This window comes from Sarcophilus harrisii, chromosome 4 (genome assembly GCF_902635505.1).
Source record: "Sarcophilus harrisii chromosome 4, mSarHar1.11, whole genome shotgun sequence".
Lineage (NCBI taxonomy): Eukaryota > Metazoa > Chordata > Mammalia > Dasyuromorphia > Dasyuridae > Sarcophilus > Sarcophilus harrisii.
The window spans coordinates 171484129-171503373 of NC_045429.1; positions in this window are offsets into that span (position 1 = coordinate 171484129).

Here is a 19245-nt window from a genome sequence, read left to right on the forward strand (position 1 = left end):
TTGGGAACAGCACAAGTACCATAATTAAATGCAGATTGGCCAGGAGGCCATAAGTGACTTTAAAAAATGCATATCTAGAGAGAACTAGCACATGGCAAAACTCACTGCCCTCTCCTTCCACCTCTCACCTCTACCCTCCTCTCTCTTTTTTTTAATAGATTTTTTTCTGTATCTTTACAACAGGACACACAACCTTGGTGTCAGTTGCAAACACATTCCACATTCCCCATGAAGCACTTGGCAGGAAATGTTCTCATTTCCAAGGGGACTTTTCAGAGTCTGATTCAATTTCAAAAGAAGTATTGTAAAGAAAGAGAATCCATGCTAGTCAGTAAACCTGCCCAAGTGGGAAGACCTTTTTAAAAAAAAACTGAAAAGTAGGAGAAGGTGAGAACCTTGAGGTCACTGCTAGCAAGGCATTTTTGTCAAGAAATCCAATGGGATACATTGGAAACATCTCCTAAATTTAATTGATATTGACTTGGGAGAATAGAAGCTAATTTTATTTTTATTGGAGTGGGGAGGAGACTACTACTTCTATTTAAGTTTTTCTTAAACATCTATAGGAATCTATTGATTTTAATACATATTCCTTAGATAACAAAGCCACTGTTTGCTGGTAGTAATATATGAATATTTTTAAATTCAGATTCCCCAGAATATAGGGAAATTAAACTTTGGAAAAGCACAACTTAGAAACTTTTTATTAACATCACGCTTTTTTTTTAATTTCTGAGAAAAAATTAAATGTCTTTATTTGATCTTATTTTGGTAATAAATAACCTAATGATCATTCTCCTGTTTTCAAATCACAATCAAATTATAATAATTAAGATCAATTACATCTCACTGGTGTTCAGCTATATCCCACTGGTGTATATAAAAATACACCCATGTATATTTACCAATTTCAGGAATTCCTTCTGCTTTGTTCTCCTTTTGTGCAATTGCTCTTATGGTTCCCTACTTCTAAAATCTTTCTAATCCCCCATCTAAGAATGCTTTTGAAAGCTTATCCATCCTTAAGCTTTCCTCCAATTCTACCTTCTCCATGAAACTGGAGTCCATTTGTCCAGAGAAGTAATTTCTCGGAAGGTTAAATTCCTTCAAGGCAGAGACTGTTTCATTTTTGTTGTTTCTCCATCTCCTAACATTGTCCAGCACATAATATGCACTCAATAATTGTTCATTAAATTGCATTGCATTACATCTCTCTTACTTTGTACATTCACATCATTTTGTCTTGATTACTTGCCAGACCCTTTGAAAATTGGAATTATTCAATCAGCAGGATGATTTTAGAGCCTAGAGAGACTTACATGACCTGATGCTGAGTGAAATGAGCAGAACCAGGAGATCATTATACACAGCAAAAGAAGACTTTATGATGACCAATTCTGATGGATATGGCTCTCTTCACTAATGAGAGATTAAGCCAGTTCCAATGATCTTGTGATGAACAGAGCCATCTACATTCACAGAGAGGCCTGTGGGAACTGAGTGTGAATCACAACATAACATTCTCACTGATTTTGTTATTGTTTGCTTGCATTTAATTTTTTCTAATTTTTTTCCTTTTAGATTGGATTTTTCTTTTGCAGCAAGAGAATTGTATAAATATGTTTGTATATATTGGATTTAACATATTTTAACATGTATAACATATATTGAATTACTTGCCATCTGAAGGTTTCAGGGAAGGAGGGGAAAATCTGAAACACAGGTTTTTGCAAGGGTCAATGTTGAAAAATTATCCATTCATTTGTTTTGAAAATAAAAAGCTTTAATAAAAAAAAAAAGAAAATTGGAGTTATTTCTGTTCATGTTTTCTTCCCTATGAGACTGTAAACTCATGGAGAAAGTGGTCTCAGTCTTACTTGTCTTTGTGACTGTTCCAGCAGTGCCTCATATATAGTAGGTACTCAAAAATATTTGTTAAGTAATATGTTCACACTTAGAGCTAATTGATTTTAGTGGGAATCTCCTTTTTTGAACTAAACTTCAACTTGCTCTTCCCTCTACCTCAAATACTTAAAATCCCAAAGTCCCTACCAGAGTTCCTTGGCAGAAGCAATTCTGCTGTCCGTCTTTATTGCATTCCAGTAGCTGACTCTACTCTCTGACCTCTCCAACTTAAAAGGTATTTTTTATAGTATCTGTTTATTTTTTTTCCATAAAGCAAACTTTGAAACCTTGGATAAGCTTGAATAGTTATTTCAGTTTTTTTTTTCTAGTCAGAATGGCATCTTCCCAAAATTAAATACAAAAATGGAATAAACCACCAGTCTTATGATTGGGTTCATAAATAATGTCCATTTTAAAATAAAGTTTTCAATCTTAAAACATATATACATACATACATATTGATCTAATGTACATACACATGTGCGCACATACACTCACTATGTTACTTCCTCCATTTTATTTTAAGAAGCTTTATTGGTATTTTTTTTTTATTCTCTAGTCATGAAAATCTGTCACATTTAATGTTTTGCTGTAACTATAACAGTCTGGCTACTATATTAGGCAATGAACTCCATTTGTGGTACATTTGATTCTTTGGAATGGTTATAATTCAACTCTCTTTGCTATTAAAGAACGAAAAGAAAAAACAATCTACTGTCAGGAGGGAAGAAGTTGTTAGCAGGTAGTTTGAGTATTTTGGTAAAAAGTGAATGTTTACAAAATGCTTATTGGATACCCAACAAATCATGTCCTTAAATAACTGAGGTTAAAGTTCAACACTGTTTGTCTGGTTTCTTGTCTGCAATTCTATATTTTGACAAGGGTACCTTCTGGTGCATATCCTCCAAAACTTCTTCACCAATCAAAGCCAGAGTAAATTTAAATTCAGACACATTTAGTGAAGGTCACAACACAATTAACACTAATAATACCAAAAACATTCCCTTTGCCTTCCAATTCTGGTTATACATATGCTATAAAAATATTAGTAATGCTGAGCATTTAATTTAGAAAAGCTCAGTGATCCCAGCCATTAGGGATTAGTCATTCAACTCTTCATGAAGCACAAACTGACACACCCATACTTCTATGCATTTAGAAATAAACTAAGAATAAAAGAGATTTAAGGAAGTGTTGGAAAAATCAATGAATAAAAGATCATCATTGTAAGAAATTTTACTTTGAATTTAATACTTCCTTTTATCTTTAAAACAGTTCATAATGAGCTATTTTTTTTTACAGAAGAGAAAAAAGGAAAAAAAAACAAAGAAGGAAAAAAATCACTGTTACAGAAACATTTTGAGAGATGCTTTATGCATAACTTAGGTTCAAGAGTTCTCAAGTTCAAAAGTTATTGTACTAACTTCTTAAAAGGAAAAGATCTGTTCTGTGGCAGCCATCCTTATTATTGCTTTGAATTGCTCAGTGAGGGTCCAATATGAAGAAAAAATGCAGAATGTACTTATCTGCTAGAGGCAGCTTAGTGGGTTGGACACCTTGTATATTTCTGAGTCTATTCATGAATTTCTATGAGTGCATTGAATTTTATTCATTTTCTGTCTAGGTAAAACCAATGCTTTCTATACCTGATATCCATATTTTATCCTGAATAAGTGTATGACCCTGTCATCCATGTTAGAAGAAACCTAGACATGAACTATTCATAAACTTTATCTTGCTATACCTAAGCTTTATTAAAATCCAGCAAGATAGTGGGGGGAAACATAACAAACCAAAGAGAGAACATGATTCCCTTTGGAGACCAGCTTACAGGATCAAACTTGATCCATATAGTCTTTAGTGACCCTTGGCTACAGGGTATACAAGTAAGTGATATGATTCATCAATTTGGACTTTCACAAATAATAAGTCTGGTCATATCTTGAGAGCTTATCAGTATCATAAGTCTTATCAGTATCATAAGTCTTAATTGTGGAAAGGCTTTGTTGATTTTCAAGAAGGAACCCATTTTAATGCTTTATTTTTTCTCTGTAACAATTCTCTGGAACCTTTTTATACAAAATACATATTCTACAAAAATTTGACAACAGTTCTCTTGAAAAAGTGGGAGTTTTACTAGACCACATACTTAAATATGAAAAGTCAATGCAATATTGAATTACATTAGTAGAAGTATTCTGTCAGAAAAAAGATGATGCTTGAACTATGTCCTAGGTAGACCACATCTAGACATCTATATTCAGTTCTGTGTCCCACACTGATACAATACACTTTTCAGAACTCTTTCAAAAACAATATCAAATTTGGCAACAGAATTGGAAACCATTCCATGTGAAGTTTGTTTCCTTCAAACAAACAGGGATGCTTACTTATCCTTATTTTCGACAGAAGGGGATTTCATTGCTCTAGATAAGTAAAATTTTCTCTTCAAATGAAAGATGCTCAACAGATAATGAGTTACTATTATCCATAGCTCTTTAAGCAGATTTTATATGCATATATATATGTATATATACATATATATATATATATATATATAATGTGTGTGTGTCAAAATAGCTGTAGTTTTCCATTTTATAGGGCAATTAGGTGGTACAGTAGATAGAGGTTCAGACTTGGAGTCTGAAAAACCTGAGTTCAAATCCAACCTTAGACACTTTACTTATTATGTGACTCTGGGGAAGTCACTTAATCCTTGTTGTTCCATTTCTTTATCTACAAAATGAGCTGAAAAAAGAAATTGCAAACCATTCCAATATGTTTTCGAAGAAAACCAATAGAACTAAAAAATATATATTATAGCATCAAGTGAAATTGTAAAGTTTTTTGAAAACATTAAAGTACCATATAAATGTCAGTTCAAATGAGGATACACAGTTTATGTATGTAAACATATGCTTGCTTCACTGTTTTAAAGAGAGTTTGTACACAGGCAATTAAAAATCACGATACAGAGTTAAAAACTATCATTGAATTTGCCTGCTTGGCTAATTGTATACTTTTTCAAAGTCCGACTTTTTTTATACAGCAAAATAACTATTTGGACATTATACATATATTGTATTTAACTTATACGTTAACATATTTAACATGTATTGGTCAACCTGCCATTTGGGGGAAGGGGTGGGGGGAAGGAGGGGAAAAGTTTGAACAAAAGGATTTGCAACTGTCAATGCTGAAAAATTGCCTATGCATATATCTAGTAAATAAAAAGCTATAATAATAAAAAAGGAAAAAAAAAAAGAAAGTCATCAAAAAAAAAAAAAAGAATTTGCCTGCTTGAAGGAACACACTGTCAAATTATGCCATGATTGACAAGAAAATAGAAAACCCAGTCCAAGAGGCCAATATGTTTTTTTTTAGAAACTCAAAGCTCTACACTAAACTGAAAGCTTAATGGAGAAGTTTATTAGTGGCTACAAACTCTGGATTGAATGCCCTCTTTAAATAAGAATTTTTTGATTGACATAGGATCTAACTGCTTAAATAATTTAATTATCTTCATCTATGAAAAGTTATTAACCCTAAATGACAAGATATGATCACCCAAGATGAGGGAAAGAAACAATAAGCCTTAGAATCATAGTCTTGGAGTTAAAAAAGATGCCCTCAGATGCCATCTAACTCAATTCTCTTTTTTTTTTTTACAGATAAGGAAATAGAGGTCCCAAGAGGTTATAAAAAAGTGTGACTCCCAAGTCACACAAGTAATAGGTGAGAGACGCAAAATCTGAACTTGGTTCCTTTAATTCCAAAGCCAGCACTCTTTCCACTATGATATTTATTATTATATTCAAACACAGGGATAAGATTTTTCAATAGTAGCTTTCTGGGAAACTTGAGTGTAAGGGATGCTAGTGAAAAGGCAATGAATAGGTTTATAGAAGTTACACTATAAAAAGACACCAGACAAGACATCCCATCTCTCAGCTCTGGGCATTTTTTCCAGCTGTCCCCTGTAATGGGCTGAGGCTTGATTTGATGCACTGAGGTCCCAAGCACGTGAGGCTAAATAGTAATTGGACCATACTCTATTAATATATATGCTCGGATGTGTTGTATAGGAAATGACGATTTTGGTGGGTGGAGGCAGAGGGGCAGGAAGAGAGGCAGAGAGAGAGACTGCTGTCTGGGTTCTGTTCTGGTGGCTTCTGGTCTTGTGGCTTCTGGTCTGGATGGCTTCTTGACGCAGCTGCTGACATTGCTAATCTCCCTTTACCTCCAATCCCCCTTTACCTCCTATCCTTCTTTACCTCTACTGAGAATAAAGATCGAATTCCTGAATTCCTGACTCAGGCTGATTTTAAAATACGCAGTCATCACAATCCCCCATGCCTGTAACACTCTTCCTGCTCTGTTCCAACTGCTAACTTCTCTGGTTTCCTTTAGACTCCAAATAAAATTCCATCTTCTATAAGAAGTCTTCCCCAACTACTCTCAATTCTATTCCTTTACCTCTGTTAATTATTTTCAACTTATCCTATATATATATATAACTTGTTTTATGCACATTTATTTACATGTTGTCCTCCCAGTAGACTGTGAGGTCCTTGAGAGCAGGAACTATCTTTCGTCCCTTTTTGTATCCTATGAATTTAGAATAATGATTGGCACATAGTAGGCATTCAATAAATATTGATTTACTAACTGATACAAAGTAATATGATTAGATGTTGTGGGGAAACAATTGAGACAGACAAATTAGTCTAGTACATAGCAGTCAAGAAATTTGTGTTAATTTCTGAGTTTAGGCTTCAGACAAACTGGAAGCCTAATAGGCAAAGCTCTAATAGAATCAAACACTAGTACATAGATATCTAAGTGACAAGTAAATATTCTGCTACACTTGGATTCAAAACCCAAATTCAAATACTGTCTTAGATGCTTTCTAACTGTGTGATCCATGGCAATTCACTTAATCTCCATGTGCCTCAGTTTCTCTATCTGAAATAATAATGTGCCTGTCATCCAGGGTTTTTTAAATTTTTTAAAGTTGTATATTTTCAAAATAAATGCATAACTAGTTTTCAACATTCACCCTTGCAAAACCTTGTATTCAATTTTTTTCTCCCTCCTTTCCCCTCAACCCCTCCCCCAATGACAAATAATCCAATATATGTTAAACATGTGCTATTCTTCTATACATATTTCCATAATTATCATGTTGCACAAGAAAAACAGATCAAAAAGGAAAAAAATGAGAAAGAAAACAAAATGCAAACAATCAAGAAAAGTGAAAATACTATGTTGTGATCCACACTCAGTCCCCACAGAACTCTCTCTGGGTGCAGATTGCTTTCTCTATCACAAGACCATTAGAACTGATTTGAATCACCTCATTGTTGAAAAGAGCCATGTCCAACAGAACTAATCATCACATAATCTTGTTGTTATGTATAATGTTTTCTTGTTTCTATTCACTTCACTTAGCATCAGTTCATGTAAGTCTCTCCAGGCCTTTCTGAAATCATCCTGTGATCATTCCTTATAGAACAGTAATATTCCATAATATTCATATAATATATTCAGGATTCAGCCATTCTCTAACTGATGGGCCTTTACTTAGTTTCTAGTTCCTTGCCACTACAAAAAGGTCTGCTACAAACATTTTTGCACATGGGGGTCCTTTTCACTTTTTTATGATATCTTTGGGATACAGAGGTATCAAAGATTAGGTGCAGTTTAATCAGCTTTTGGGCATAGTTCCATATTGCTCTCCAGAATGGTTAGATCAATTCACAACTCCATCAACAATGTATTAGTGTCCCAGTTTTCCCACATTCCCTCCAACAATCATCATTATCTTTTCCTGTCATTTTAGCCAATCTAAGAGATGTGAGGTGAGTGAGTACCTGAGAGTTGTGTTAATTTGTATTTCTCTGACTGTGGTTTTAATTTCATCTGAAAATTGTCTGTTCATATCCTTTGACCCTTTACAATTGGAAAATGTTTTGTATTCTCATAAATTTAAGTCAATATTCTGTATATTTTAGAAATGAGGCCTTTATCAGAACCCTTGGATGCAAATTTTTTCCTAATTTACTGCTTTCCTTCTAATCTTGTCTTCATTAAATTTGGTTGTACAAAAACTTTTTAATTTAATATAATCAAAATTATCCATTTTACATTCCATAATATACTCTAGTTTTTCTTTGGCCACAAATTCTTTCCTTCTTCACAGATCTGAGAGGTAGACGGCCCTTTGTTCTTCTGATCTGCTTATAGTATCATTCTTTATGCCGAAATCATGAACAGTGTTACTTTGAGGATTAAATAAGATAATAAATGTATCTTGTAAATCTTTAAGAACTATATAAATGCTACTTATTATTATTAACTCTTTCTATATTGGCAAAACCACATGACTGCAAAGTTTTTCATAGTCCTTCCTCTATTTGTACAGTCTGTTTACTCTTTAATCCCCCTCTGCATACTCTATAATCTACCAACAATGGGTTAGTATCTCTTCTTGTCAAAAATTTTTATTTGGGGGATCTCTTTTAGGAGGTATCAATGAATATTTTCAGTTTCTACTTTGCCCTCTGGTTCTATGATATCTGGGTAATTTTCCTTAATAATTTCTGGAAACAATGTGGCCCAATACTATATCCTCTGTACTCTTAGTTGCCTAAGTAAGGGGAGGAGGAGAAAGAAGGAAAGAGGAAGACAAAGATGGCTATCCTTCCTTATCTGCAAGTTCCTAATATTTGCTGGCATTCAATGCTTCCTTCCTACATACCTTTCAGGATGAGATTAAGACCAAAAAAGAAGTAAAGCTCTTACCCAGCACATAGTTCCATTTTAAACCTCATTTCTTAGAAGAAAGATAATAGTAGTTTCCTGAAATATAAAGTTTAAAAAAAATTATTTAGAAAATACTGGTTGCCCTTGGCATAATTGGATTCACAGTTATAAAGATCAAATTAGGTTGCCAATTAAAGAAATGTACAGGGAGTAGTTTGCTATACAATACCACCATATGCCCACTTGCACTCCCTCAAAAAAATCACAGTTATTTAGAAAGATCATGTCTCATTTTGCCAATATCAGTCTAGAAATATATGCTAACTTTAATATCTATGCAAAATTAATATCACTGATCTCTTCACAACCTTGGCCCTCTCTTGACTTTTCAGTCTTCTCACACCTTATTGTCCTCTACATACTCTTAATTCCAGTGACACTAGTCTCTTTGCTGTTCTTTAATCCATTTCCAAATTCCATCTCCAGATTCCAGCCATTTTCACTGACTTGTTCATGTTTCGGCTTTCTTTGAAGGTATAGTACTCTCTCCTTCTTCTTTGATTCCTGGCTTTCTTAGAGTTCTAGCTAAATTTTCATCTTCTACAGGAAGCCTTTTCTTATGCCTCTTAATTCTAGAGTCTTTCCTCTATTTATAATTTCCAATTTAACCTATAAATAACTTGTTTGTATATAGTCATTTTTATATTGTCTTCATTGAGCTCATTGAAAAAAGGGACCGTTTTGCCATTTTTTAAAATTTCCAATGCTTAATACAGTGTCTGTACATAGAAGTTGTTTAATAATGATTTAAAACTTATAATATTATATGTAATTTATTAATATATTAGTCAATATATTAATGGATTACATTAACATATTATTATATCATAATAAAATTATATTAATATAATATTATATAATATAATGGTTATTTAATAATTAATAATAATATTATGAACTGACCTGGAACACTGTACTTTCCTTCTCCGAGTCTTAATTTCTTCATCTGACAAATCAGGATAATAATACTTAATAATGTTACCTAACTTCATAGGACCACTATATAGAGTCTTAAAATCTTATAAAAATGTTATGCTTATACATTCAGTCTGTGTTCTCAAATGTAAAAATATAATTCCATATGAAATGCTTACATGAAATTTAATGACTATTCTTTCACTTTTTCTTTTGTCCAAACCTTTTCAATTCCATCCCACTCAGAAATTAATAAGCAGTATAAGAAACAAAGTCCTGAATAAAATGGTATTACACCAAGTTTTGACAAATCCAGCTGGCTATCCAAAAAACCTGTCACTTCTCTTTATAAGAGCCAATTGATAAAAGTCTCACAGTCAACAAGTAATTCTAAATTGTCAGATTTATGTGACATTAACTAAATCCCTAATTCCCATGTTGTACATGTTTTAATTGGTGCTAGATCTGTAACTATATGGTATCCTGTATCACCATATAAATGGCATTCAAAGACACTAAAATTTTTTCAGGTGAAAACAAAGGGTCACATCTCCCTTCTGTGTGCAACCAAAGCACTAAAATTTGGCAGCTATAATTAAGTTTTGGGCCCTTTGCCAGTCTGTCAAATTAGGTTGTAATTGGCTACTACAATCAAAAGCTATTAAGAAAGAAGCACACACACACACACACACACACACACACACACACACACATGCCTTTTATTCACTTCCAATTCTGTCACAAAACAAGACTTCATGCATCTTAACAGTTTTTGTTAGTCAAGAGGAGGAAGAATATCATTCCCACCATTCTATGGACTTTTTCTTTTCTCTTCTACAGTAAGAATAGCAGAGCTCCATGATAGAAATTCAGAGAATTAAAATCTGGCCACAGATCAGTTGGCAAATTGGCAGAGCATGTGGTTCACAGAAGGGGGCTTCACGAGTTCTCTAACACCTTTACTCAGGAGCATCTGAGCTGATGCATTCTACATCTGTGACAGCTTCTGGAGAAGTTTCAAAGGAAGTCCAAGTAAAAGTAAATACAGTTGAAGAGACTGAAGGTAATGAAGATGCATGTAATGATTGTGGGGAAAGGGAAACAGCCAAAAAAAATCCCATAACCACTTTCCATCTAGAACAAACTATATCTATACTTTTTCTTTGCTACTACTCATGAAAAGAACTTTTCATGATAATTGAAAGTCAAAATAGCTATGCTATATCACCTATATATTTTTCTTGGGGAACTCAGATTTAAATGATGCTTCAGTCATTAAAGGAGTTTAGAAGCTGAGAATCATGAAATTCTTGGGTTTTTTTAATATTTTTTTTTATTTTTGCTGAAGCAATTGGGGTTAAATGACTTGCCCAAGATCACACAGCTAGGAAGTGGTAAGTGTCCAAGGCCAAATTTGAACTCAGGTCCTCCTGACTTCATGACTGGTATTCTATCCACTGTGCCACCTACCTGCCCCACTCCACCACTTAACTGCCCTTTCTTTTGTCTTCTTTAGCAGATTGCTTCCTCTATCATCTTTACTCTCTCATTTGTCTTCAATCTCTCCCTGTCTACTAGTTTCTTCCTTTACAGTCTATAAATTGCCCATGTATTCTCTTTTCTCAAAAGTCCTCACTTTATCCACCCATCCCCACCAATTATTGCTCCATATCACTCTGGACTTTTGTGGCTTAGTTCCTTGAGTAAGCTCCCTAAAATAGGTGCTTCCACATTTTCTCACACTCTTCTTAATTCTACAGTTTGATCTCCAACCTCATCATTCACTAAAAACTGCTCTCCCCAAAGATTCCAATGATCTTTAATTACCAAATCCATTGGTTTTTCTCAATCTTCCACCTTGACTACTCTGTAGTGTTTAACACTGACAATTATTCTTTGATCCTTTATAACTTCTTCTCCCTAGGTTTTCATGAAATTCTCTTTCCTGGATGCAGGAGAGTACTAGATCTGTAACAAGTGTAAAACCCCAAAATAAGCTTTTTTGGCACAGAATTAGAGCTGGATTTGATCAAGAAGACAAGAATAGATCATCAAATTACTATTCAGAAAGAAAAAGAAATTTTGTATCTGAAAAATAATCTACAATCACCACTGATGAGACAAGACAATGATGGCAAAAATGTTGGGAGAAGGACATGAGAATTCCATATAAAAAATGAATTGAGATGAATTCTTAAAGTTTAAGAGTCACAAAGATATTGGTCTTCATTCACAGGGAACTGAGGAGACCTACAAAATAATGATGCAAAGGATATGATGAGGAAAATGTCATACAAAATTTTCCAGAGAAGGTATTCAAGTGGCTGAACTTATAAGGACTTTGGGAGGAAGTTTCTCCAGCTAGCATTATTATTTCTATGCATTCAAAGATGAGCCATATTTGTCTTCATTGTCAAACCTATATTCTTTAAGCTTGTGAGGGGGATGGGGAGTTGATAATGACATACTTGGTGATGTCAATTACAAAGATTCTAGATTATTTAGGTATCAGTGAACTAGACAATTGAGAATTCCCCAAAAGTATGCTTGACTTTGTAATGTTTCTCCCAGAGGGAGACCTCTGATATAAGTATGATAACAATATTTCAAAATGTACAATCTTCTACCCTCTTAGGGTAGTGAAAAACATTATGCCAGCGAATAATATTTCAAAATGTACAATCTTCTAGCCTCTTAGGGTAGTAAAAAACATTATGCCAGTGATATTTTCCCTGGCATCTGAAGACAGTATAAAATTCAATATCATGATTTAAAGTAAATCAGTGGTACTGTCCCAGGCCATTAGAGAAGAAAGCTAGCAATGAAATTGACTATAGACTGGAGGTAAAGGTTTACCATTGTGCTGATCAAAACACTTTAGATTGGAAGGTTTCCTGAAAGCTAAAGTCTGTGACTAAAAAGTCTCTATGCCCAGATGTTTTAGAAGTATATAATTCTTTGTGCCAAGAGAAGCACTAACATTTCCTAGAAATATAATGTTAGTAATCTGATATAAGCAGAAGACCATGTTCAAATCAAAAATGAGAGGTCAATACCAGAATTGAACTGAATCCAAAGATTGATCAAAAAGATATTAGCATGCTGAAGAGTTTGATACCAAGAGAACAGAAAGGACTGGATTTCAAAGCGTTCGCATAATTCATAAAACTCATTTTTGAAGTTATATGTATATAGAGTAAGTGTTAGAATATTTACCATTACTTTCTTTTGTCCCATCTTTTGTAATCTCTGGGTAAAATACAGTGTGTCTATCCCCAAAGCATATGTGTAGTTATAAGCTGACAAAAGAGAAACTGATTAAGTTAAGGGAAGCAATTATGGGGAGAAAACAAAAAGACAACCAAATGGCAACCAAAAGACAAAAGAATGAATGGGAGGAATATACTGAAAGATTGGAGGATGCTAAAAAATATATTCTTTGAAGACACCCAAGAAACTGGAAGACTAATGTCTGCAAAGCCATGACATGTAGTAGAAAGGAGGGAGAAGCAAAAACAGATAGAAAGAGACAGAGAGAGACAGAAATAAAAGGACAAGAGAAAGGGAATCTGTACTTTTCTCTTCAACTACATTGAAAAATAGGAGGCAACCAAAGAGCCCCCTCTGAAACAGTGTTTCAAAAGAAAATTTGTGAAGAAGGGTTTCTACCAGAGAAGTCTTCATACTCAGAACTATAAATTATTCTGAGTATTTACATATATCTTTGAGAATTATAGTTATTCATTTCTAGGAGATTTATTTTGCTTTCTTTCTTTCTTTTAATAAAACCTTACTCTCTAATGCTGCAATCTGTATACTCAATTTAGGGGAGTTAGTCTCAGTATATAGATTGAAGAGATGGAGAAAATATAATAACATAAAACCATTCATGGGATAGAGGCAGGAATAAGAGGAAGCATCTCACCTCCTCCACAATGTGCTAGACCAAATTCTGATGAGAAAAGACAAAGAAAATCATAGTGAGTCATTCAACAAGACCAGAGTAGCTTAAGGAGTCATATAAAAATGTCTACAGATACTGGGGTGAGAACTTCCCAGGAACTCACATTGATATTGGCTACAGAGAGCATTCTAGCATTCAGGGATGGAAAGGGTGCTGAAATAGAATACAAGAACAAGAAGCACACGAGAAAGATCCATGGGGTCTCTGAAGTAGTATTGAGGGCAGGAATGCATGCAGTATAAGTCAGTAGTGGAATAGCCAGGACAAGGGAACCATCAATTCATTCATTCTGAATCTGTACAAATTTCCAGTGAACTAATAGTGAATGGTTAAAGTCACTTAATTCTGATTGCCTTACCAAAAAAAATTAATAAATAAAATTTTAAAGAGAGTCAAAATTAGAGGAATAATCTCTGCAGCAAATTTCTGTAATAATGGTCCCATTTACATAAGATACATAATAAACTGATTCAAAATTACAATAATAAGTTGCATTAACTAATTGGTTAATGTTCAAATAAAGGATATGAATAGAAAGTTTTTAGAGAAAAAAATCCAAATTATCAATAGATTCATGAAAAAACTTCTCTACATCACTTAGAAAGAAATATAAATTAAAATAACTCTGAGTTACCACTGCATACCAATCAGATTGACTAAAATAACAAACATGGAGAATGACAAATGCTAGAGGAGATGTGAGAAAATGGGTTCACTAATGTATTGTTGGTGGGTGCTGTAAACTAGTTCAAGCATTGTGGAAAGGAATTTGGAATTATGCCCAAAAGACTCTTTGACTTGAATAAACGGAGATCTATTAAGTAAAGTCCAGAATAACTAGGGAGTAAAAAACAGAGGAAACTCCATATTTCAATACAGGTGAGCAATTACTCTGCCACTTCTCTCACAGAGTTGCCTCAATTACTTAGATGCTACGTAGCTTGCCTATTATCACAAAGCCAATATATATCAGAAGTAGAACTTCACAGAACTGCCTCTTGGCTTAAAATATGCAAGACAAAAGTAAATCGTAACATGTGTGCACAGATCAAACTAAATAAACTGGCATAGGCCTAAAGGAAATCAAGACCTCATGAAAATCTGACATCAGATAAATTTGATATACTTTGATTCTCTTTTTCTCTTTGTTGGCTTTCCACAGGAATTGGTATTTCCTCGTCTCTTAGCTACGCCAAGAGTCACAGTTGGTACAGATGGGTAGTACTAGAGGTCATGTCATTGGTAAATATGATAAATCCTTTATGATAAATTGAATTCTAAGAATCTAATTATTCTGGAACAGTTTACAAAGCTGAATAAACGAACTATTTTATTGAAAATTACTCATATTAGAAATATAAAATAGAAATACAATATGAGAAAACAGAAAGGTTCTGTGATACAGATTGTAAGCCATCTAGAATTTAGCAAATAATTAAAAGAAGTAGATTGAAGTAAATAGAGATTATCTAACTTTTCCATAGTCCGAGAAAATATAAATATGAAACAGGATCCAAATCTAGGTCGGTCTTCCTGATTCTGAGTCAAGAACCTAGGTAGGAGTGTAAAACTGAGAAAATGGATCTTTATTATTTCATAAACTACCATTCTTACCACAAGTAAAACTGGTATATAAAATAGACTTAAGAAGTCTTTTAATTCATACTCAGTGCCCCACTTGTTCTTCAGTAGTAGGACAAGATACTTGAGAAAGGTCATAGGAGACACAATTATATGTGGACCAAATTCATTTCACAGAATCACAGAATTTTAGAATTAGGAGGAAACTCATTAACTATCTAATCTAACCAATTCTTTTCCTCTTCTTTTTTTGCCTTGAATTAAGTGACTTACCCAGGATCATACAAGCTAGTGTCTAAAGTTGGCAGTGAATTCAAATCCTCCTGATTCCAGGACTCTTTTCACAGTACCACTTATCTGCCCCTAATTTAACCAATTTCTAAAAGGTAATTAACAATATACCATACCAGAAAAATAATTGACCAGCCCATTCTCAAAGTCTCATAGTGAGGGAGAGCCTATTACCTTCTGAGATAGCACATACTACTTTTAGATAGCTCTAAATGTGAGAGTTTTCCCTGACATCAGACTTAAATTTTCATTATTGTAACTTCTAGTCATTGCTCCTGATTTTGCCCTTTGGATCCAAATATAAAAATTCTAGTCTTCTTCCACTTGACACAATTATCACATCTCTTTTACAAATCGCCTTTCTTGGTGAAAAATTCCCAGTTCTATCAGCCATTCCTAATACAACATAGACTTTAAGCCCTTTTCTATTCTTATTGACTTATCTAACTATCAGTCAGTCAATTAACATTCATTAAGTTTCTACTTAGTGCTAGGCAAAATACTAAGAAGTAGGACACAAAAAGAGCTCCCATTTTCAAGTTCACAGTCTAATGGGGAAGATAACATGAAAACTAAACACAAATTACAAGCAGAATAAATCAGAAATAATGAACAGAAAGAAGGCACTAGAATTAAAAGGAATAAGGAAAGGATCCCTGTATAAAGTGGGGTTTTAGCAGGGACTTAAAGGAAGCCAGAGAAGCTAAGAAGCAGAGAGGAGGAGAAAAAGAATTCCAAGGATGGGAATCAGTGAAAATGTCCAGAGATGGGTAAATATCTTGTTCCAGGAACAGCAAGTGAGTTATTGTCCCCAAATCACAGAATATGAGAAGAGGTAGGGAGAGAGAAGTTTAAAATTTAAAAAGAGAGGAAGGGAGAAGATTTATAGAGCTCTCTGGATAACAAATAGAAGATTTTTGTGTTTATCTTAGAAACAAATGATAGGGAGGTACTGGAAGTCACTGAGTGGGGGTAGGAAGTGATATGATTGGTCCTAAACTTTAAAAGATCACTTTGACAGTGGAGTGCAAAAGGGACTAGAATGGGTAGAGATGTGATAGGCACATAGACTACTGAAATAGTCCAGGTTTGAGATGATGCAGGTCTGCACCAGAGCAATAGCAATATCAGAGCAGAGAAGGAGGCATATACAAGAGATATTTTTTTAAAATATGATCAATGGGATTTGACAATATATCGAATACATGAGATAAGAGATAGTAAGAAGTAGAATCTGACAAGGTGCAAACCTGGATGACTTGGAACATGGTGGTATATTCAACTGTAACTGGGAAGTTTAGAAGGGGGAACACTCTGAGAAGAGGTCTACTTCTTCATATGACACAGGAGTGAAGGAAGAGATAGTGGTACATGGCATTGGAGCGATGTCAGATGGGGAGAAAAGAAAAAAAAAGAAACTTATTAAACAATTGCAATTTTGAGGCAAGATTCTCAACTAAAAAGACAAAGAGAAGGGAGAATCATGAGAAGTTTGTAGAGGATTGATTGAAAAGGTATGAAAAAGCCATGGTGGAGAGTGAGATAGGGAAATATAAAAGGATTGTATTATAGCAGGAAAGGTTCCAATGAGGTTATGCAACATAAATTATAAGTAGACTCAGTTGGCATGATTTCATGATTTTCTTTAGCTTTATTTAACAGCACATATGTCTGAATGAAGGCAGCAAGTAGTGGGAGTTGTTTAAGTCTGAGGTTTGGCAGGGTACAAAGATAAGGAGGAAAAGAACTTAAGACAATAAGAAAATAGAGTTGAAAGTAGAAAGCTGAGCAGTACTCCAGAGGTACGGTTTGAACAGAGCAGTGTACAAAACAACTATCATGCATTAGTTCTTATGGCTGTAACATCTGACTGCTGATTCATATTGAGCCAATCACTACTTCATTAATTGTCTTAAAGCCCTTTGTCTCCTTTGTGCTTAACACATTCTACATGGCATCAAAATTGTGTGTGTACAAATCATATGGATCCTATTAGAGAGCAAACTCTTGAGTCTAGAATACTTCAATTAGCTACTATCTTTCTGTGCTCAGTGCCTAACATTGTATCCTGAATAATTAGGAATTTTTAACACTTTCTTGGTTTTCATTGAATTAAATTAAATTTAAAAACTAAGTTTAATTGTAAAGATGTAGGAAGTTGCTGAAAAAATAATAATAATTAAAATAATATTTATATAATACCTTAAGGTTTTCAAAGCACTTTATGAATACTGTCTCAACATTATACACAGTAACAACAAGATTATGTGATGATCAACTGTGATAAACTTGGCTCTTCTTAACAATCTGGTGATTCAAGGCAATTCTTGTAGATTTGGTATGAAAAATTCCATTCACATCCAGAGAGAGAACCATATAGAATGACTATGGATCAAAGCATAGTAATTTCACCTATTTTTGTTTATTTATGTTTTTCTTGTGTTTTTTCCCTTTTGATCTTACTGTTTTTGTACAATATAACAAATACGAAAATGTGTTTAAAAGGATAGCTTATATTTAACCTATATCAGATTGCTTCTGTCTTGGGGAGAAGAGAGGTAAGACATAGAAGAAGGGAGAAAAATTTGGAATGCAAAGTCTTACAAAAATGAATGCTGAAAACTATTTTACATGTACATTAAATAAATGTGTCTTTCTTATACACACAAATGGAAATATTGTAAAAAAAATAAAATAAAAACACAATATTATCTCATTTTATCCTCACAACAACTCAGGAAAGTAGATGAAATAATTATCCCTACTTTACAAATGAAAAAGCTGGAAACAAAGAAATTAAGTTACTTATCCAGGGTCACATAATTAATAAGTATGAATAATAAAGTACTTTAATTGTCTTCATAACTCCAGGTCCAGAATTCTTTCCACTAAGCCACTTAAAGAAAGAGAACACACTTGGAGAGATAAGAAATTTGTCTCTGATATGAAGAAAGATTAGAGTGGAGAAGACTGGAAAAATGCACATTGGACAGAGGGCAGAAAATAAAAAAGGGCCATTTGAAATAGGATGAAGATACATATAGTGGGAGGTTTTAGAACAGGATTGGTTTTGAAGGAAAGAAATGTAACAGGAACATCAATATGTGTACATTTTTAATTACGTGCTTACACTGTGTTAAGCACTGAAAATGAAAAGAAAGGTAAAAATCTAGGACCTCTCCTCAAGTAGTTCACATTCTAACGAGAGATAACAAGCAAATGATAATATATAAACAAAAGAGAAAGGGAAAAATGAACAGCTAGACATTTTACTAGAGTTATGATTTCACTAGTAGAAGGGCCTTTTTCTACCAATACAGATTGGTATACTTTCTCTGCACTTTATAGTGTCAGTGAGCTGCTTAAGTAACCTACCAAGATCCATATTCACATTGTCAGTACAGTTCAGAGATAATAATTACACTCAGGTCATCCTGACTCTGAAGTCAATTCCCTACTCATTATGAAATAATTCTTCTGGCATAAAGGACATTTATACTGCTGAAAGGTTTGAAAAGCATTCTTTGAAATTTGGTCCTTATATTCTTGCTTCTATCATAATTATCCGGTTCCCATTATTCCTCCTCCCTCCCATTATAAGTCTCATCAGTGCAGAAACTATTTTATTTTCCATTTTTCTTTCCCCAGAACCAAAACATAATAGAAAGCATGGAAACAATAAAGATTCTCTGTCCATTCATAATTTACTCAAGACACAAATCAAACACCTATGTCAAGTTAGCACAGACATGGAGTTGGAAAGG